General features: G+C 34.6%; 1 long non-coding RNA gene across 1 annotated transcript; it reads right to left on the bottom strand.

Annotated features, from left to right (window-relative positions):
• Positions 1-1,086: 1,086 nt before the first annotated feature.
• Positions 1,087-5,005, bottom strand: LOC138907165 (uncharacterized). Its single transcript, XR_011414927.1, has 2 exons — positions 4,512-5,005; positions 1,087-1,476 (listed from the first exon to the last, which is right to left on the bottom strand). It is a non-coding gene; the product is annotated as an uncharacterized lncRNA (long non-coding RNA).
• Between the last annotated feature and the right edge of the window lie 315 nt (positions 5,006-5,320).

Here is a 5,320-nt window from a genome sequence, read left to right as displayed (position 1 = left end):
ATGGGTTGTACACTTTACAACTCTTGGAATCGACTCTTTCAAAAGTGAAATAAAATTTTTGCCCCAGTTTCTGATACTGGGGATTTTTGAATTTTTTTTCTTTCTTTCTTTTTTCTTCTCTTTTTTTTTTCTTTTTTTTTTGAATTCTTATTTGGTTGGACTGAACCGTGTAAGGCTGCCTACATATCCCTTTTTTAAAGGAATCAGGTCTAACGTAGTTCAAACATCTGACCTAACTATTATTTTTTCATCTTTCTTTCTGCTCTTTTTTTTTCTTTTTTCCTTTTTTTATCAAAACAAGTTGCCCAACTTCTATTTTCTAGGATATGGACCTTTGACTATTCTATTTTTTTTGTTTCACTTGTACTTTCTAAGAGTTTTCCCAGTTTGTACTCTTAGGGCGTGGACTTTTCTTTTCATTTTTTCTCTTTTTTTTTCTTTGTTTTTTTCTTAGACTTTTGAGTCTAAACTTGATTCCAAAAGAGGGCGGTCAAAGAAAATAACACAGGCTCGAAAGGGGTAACGAAGGTATAAAGTATTTGGATAGCAGAAAAAGGGCCTCCCAGCCTCGAGAATGCCAATCACATTAGCCCTTCACAATCACGACATTGATGTACATGTTGCTTTCTGGTCTTTTTCAGTGTAAAGTTGTATGAGCAATACTTTCCTCGCAGTGAATGACCCTTGTCAATTTGGGTGACTTTTCTTCGATTTTGTCTTGATGTAGAAGATGCATTTTGCCAATAAACTGATCCATTTCAAGTTGACTGGGATACACCTTCTTTTGAAAAATTCTTTCTATCTCTTAATGCTAAACAGACGTCAACCCGTCCGATTATCCTTAAGCCCGATTTCCTCAATGATTCAAAAGGTAGAGATCCTTAACTATTATGAGCATGACTGCTTTTATTCCATGTAAACTTGTTTCATTCTTATTTTCCGAATGTTTCATGTCTCTATACATCTTCAAAAGTCTCTTTCTTAGTTATCCAATTCAAGACTAAATCAGTTTTCTAAGATCTGACCAAAAATTCCGCATGCATGTCATGTCACTAGAACTAGCGTGAAAAGAACTATGCACAAAAATAGACACAAAATGACTGACTGCTTTTTATTGAATAAAGAATAGCAGGGTCCGATAACACAAAAAGAAGAAGAAAAGAAGACAAAATAAGCTACCATGGCTAAAAGAGGAGTGACTTTCCAGTTGTTAAGCGACATCTTAGCCACACATTCGCACATCAGCATTACTACAACATTTAACCGTTTTGATTGCTCTGGATTCAACACTCAAATTTTGACAATCATCCAAAGCAGGCCATGTCCTATTGCTCAAATCTGGTAAAGTCAACCCCACATTTGTCTCCATTTTTATTTTTCACCGCCAACTTTCCTATTTGCCTTTCTGTGATCTTGGATCAACAACAGTTGTGTTTGTTCCATTGGTTGAAAAGATGCTTTTATTTTCGAAGGATCCTGGAATCGTCATTGCAAACCAACAAACCGAACACATTTAACTAGCTTTTTATTTCAAAACAACAAGCATGTTAGAATAAACACTCTCTTTCTTTTTTTCCTTTTCTCTCTTTTCTCTTTTTTTTTTGTTTCTTTCCTTTCTCTTTTTTTTCTTTTTTTTTCATTCGATAGAACCTGATGTGGGTTGCCTACGCATCATGTGGGAATATGAATCAGATCTTGCGTAGTTCGGGAGGATTATGAATAGGTAAATAAGCTAAAACTTTTTTTTACTTTTGAAAACACTCAAACAATGAAAGCATTTAGAAAAAGAATATGTACTTTTTGCAATTTTGTTTTTGTTAAATTTTCGAAAGAAAGGCTTTTAAAGAGGAAAGAAAATATTTTTATTTTTGATTTTTTTATTTTGATTTTATTTTTGAAAGAAAGACTTCTAAAGAAGAAATAAAATATTTTTTGTATTTTTGATTTTTTTTTTTTAATTTTGGGAAAAAGACTTCTGAAAAAAAAGGTAGAAAATATTTTTTTGGATTTTGATTTCATTTGTTTTCTTTTTCTAATGAAAGGATCCTACAAATAAAATATTTTTTGATTTAAAATTTTTCTTATTTTTTATTTGTTTGGAATTTTCTAAATAAAAGACTCTTAAAGAAGAAATTAAAGAAAAATATTTTTGAATTCTTTAAAAAATGGGGCCGGAACCGATGAGGTTTGCCTACGTATCTCACATCCGGTGAGAATCAGACCCACGTAGTTCTGCCAGTTTTGACGGAACAAAGGAAACAATGACTTTTGAAAATATTGGCATATTTTCTCTTTCTTTTTTTTCAAATTTTCGGCAGAGTTTCGAAATGTTTCAAATACCTACCTCACTCTTGTTGTTTGTTTTTGTGATTTTTCTTCTCTATTCTAGAAGCCAGTCAACATGCAAGTCGAAAAAAATAAATGCACTAGTAGCAAGTAAAATGCATCAGGATGGTCCTTTAATTTTGGGTACACCTATCCTAGACGGACCCAACCCCTGTGTTGAGTCCCCTAGGTCAAATGCACGTGATGCAAGTAAACGTACCTACTAGGGATCCGGCATGAGGCTGTGTTATTCTAAGTTTAAATCCTAGGTGTATTGTTCTAGACCTGGCTTACCCGAGCGGACAACTCGAGCTGGGGGGGAGGGGGGGAGGGGAGGCAGCGTACCGGGAATACAGAAGCTTCACCGGCTTGGCAACTTATCCGAACCTCGTTCTAAAATTAGGATATGACTCTAACAGAAAAGAAGCGACGCGAAGCGCACGCTCCCCGGAAGATTTAGAAGACTCAGAGAAAATGAGGGTTTCGTAGAAGTTTTATATACAGTTCACGGCAATATCAAAGCGGTAAAAAGCGGCATTTAGCACATTAAGCTCAAACACATAAAAATCAAAACCCTGAATCAGAAGTTCTGGGTTCTTGTCCCCAGCAGAGTCGCCAGAGCTATCACACCTCTTTTTTCCCGAAGGGGGATAAGGGAGTTTTTCCAATTAAAGTGACATTAATCGAAATGGAATTATTTATTTGATCAGAATCGCCACTTTGAATAATTTATGGTGTCCCAAGTCACTGGTTTATTTTAAAATTCCAAATCGAGAAAATTTAACTCTATTTATGGTCCGCGAATACAGAAGATCGGGTAAGGAATTCTATTAACTCGGGAGAAGGTGTAAGGCACTCCCGAGTTCCATAGTTTTAGCACGGTCGCTCAACTATTAATAATTGGCCTAATTATCTGATTTATTACATGTTTGAACCTATTGTGCATTTTATTCCTTTTAACCGCTTTTAATATTTATGAAAATTATTTAAATAAGTCGCGATGTCGCGCACTTATTATTTTTATACACATTGTGAATCGTGTCACGTGAAACGCACCCGTGACTCACAATATGTTTATTTAAATTAATATTTGAATTTATGGTCAATTCACGTGAAACGCGCACTGGAGTTGGGATTTATGTATCATGACTATACCACGGAAACCGTACCCATAGTCACGATGATTTATTATTAATCGCGCCCAAAGCAAGTTACGATGTACATGGATATTTTTTAACTACATTTGAGATACATTGTGAGGCCAAGAGTTTATGGATATGGAATTATTGTGAAAAAATGGAGTAAATCAGTTGTGGAAAAGTGTACTAGTTTGTAGCCTTACTTACATGTGGACCAAGTAATATTCAATAGTACATTAGTGATGCCCAAATTTTAGCACCTTTGCCAACCGAATTATCATGTGCACCCATTATCTATCTTTTGTCCAAATACCGAAATGCCCCCATATTCCCGTCAATTAGAAAACATATTAACAAACGAGCACTAAAATGCCTCACCAAGAATGAAACCATCATGGAGATAATTGGAATAACGGTACAAACATGAAATATTTTCCACATGAACAAACAAATAAGGCATGATAAACAAGACACTAAAATAAAGGATAGGGATCATGTATTCATAAGCAATGTACTGTAATCAAGTGAAAATCAAAAAAGCGAGACGAACCCAATAATTAACATAACAACTCCAAGGATATATGCTCAGATAAAAAAGGAACATATCCAAACAAAATAAATTCTATAAAGGAACTAAATCCATCTGCTTCTGATTCAACAAAGAAGTCCAACATTTTGCAACTTAAGAAGTTAGTATTATTAAATTGTTTCACCAAATAAAGTACACCCACCTTATTAACTCAAAACCAATCTGCTTTTAATTCTGAAACTTATTCTATCATATAGGATTCAACAGAAAAAACCATACTACTTCACAAATCAGTACAATACCAATATAATCTAAGCAATGAACACATCGCTAAGAAATGCACAAAGCACCAAAGTTGCACAAGAACACTAATAACAAACTAATCACTGTTTTAACCAAGGCAAAGGCACTCTTGTTTAAAAGTGAAGAATAAACACAGAGCCAAACAAATATTACAATCAAATGCTACAAGAATAAAATTCAAAAATTGAATAATGAACAAGAGTTCAGTATTGAACCTTTTCAGAAGCCAAACGTCTTCAAGAAAATTTTTTATTAGCAATCACGTTTGAACCCAACAACGGAAAGCATAAAGCAAGAAGTGGCTCACATTTTTTGACTGGGACTTTGGACAACGGAAGCGTCGAATAGATTTCAAACAGAGGCCTCATTGACTCGATGAGTTTTGCGGTGGCTTAAAGGGTGTTTCCGGACTGTTTTTCGGCCGATGTTTTGGGGGTTAATGGCTGAAGCAATGGTGTTTCAAACGGGTGATTACGGGCTGGAATTTCGGTGGTGTTAAACTGATTTGAGAGTGGAGTTTGGTGGGTGCATTTCAGGTGATGAAGATGGAGGTTTTTAGGTAGTGACGGGAAGTGGGTTTACTAGAGGAGAGATGATGGCTTTTATGGCTAAACCCAGGTGAAGAAAGAGGAGCTGCTGGGAATTAGGAAATTGAGAGTAGCCCTTCTTTTTTTGTGTGTCCAGGGCCTCTCGAAATTAGGTCTTAGGGATTAATTGGTGGCCAAGTAAAAAGAGTGTGTATGGGCATGTGAGTTTTTTAGAGAGAGCATGGGAGTTTGTTACAAAAGATAAGGAAGAATCTTGCCACATGAAAATGACTCATTGATTCTTGCTTTAATTAATATTTTTTTCTTTTAAGAGTGTAAAATAAAAATACTAGCTAAATATTTTAAAATCAAGAACATATAATTTTTGTGATTTTTAATTTTCTTAAATAAAACCTACTAAAAATAAAATAAAGGTTAAAACATGTAGATTAAACTTAAAATTATTTACATACTAAAAAGTGTTGAAAAATCACAAA

Source organism: Nicotiana tomentosiformis, chromosome 3, assembly GCF_000390325.3.
Source record: "Nicotiana tomentosiformis chromosome 3, ASM39032v3, whole genome shotgun sequence".
Lineage (NCBI taxonomy): Eukaryota > Viridiplantae > Streptophyta > Magnoliopsida > Solanales > Solanaceae > Nicotiana > Nicotiana tomentosiformis.
Note: the sequence above shows the minus strand (reverse complement) of the source record. Positions and strands in the feature narration are given on the sequence as shown.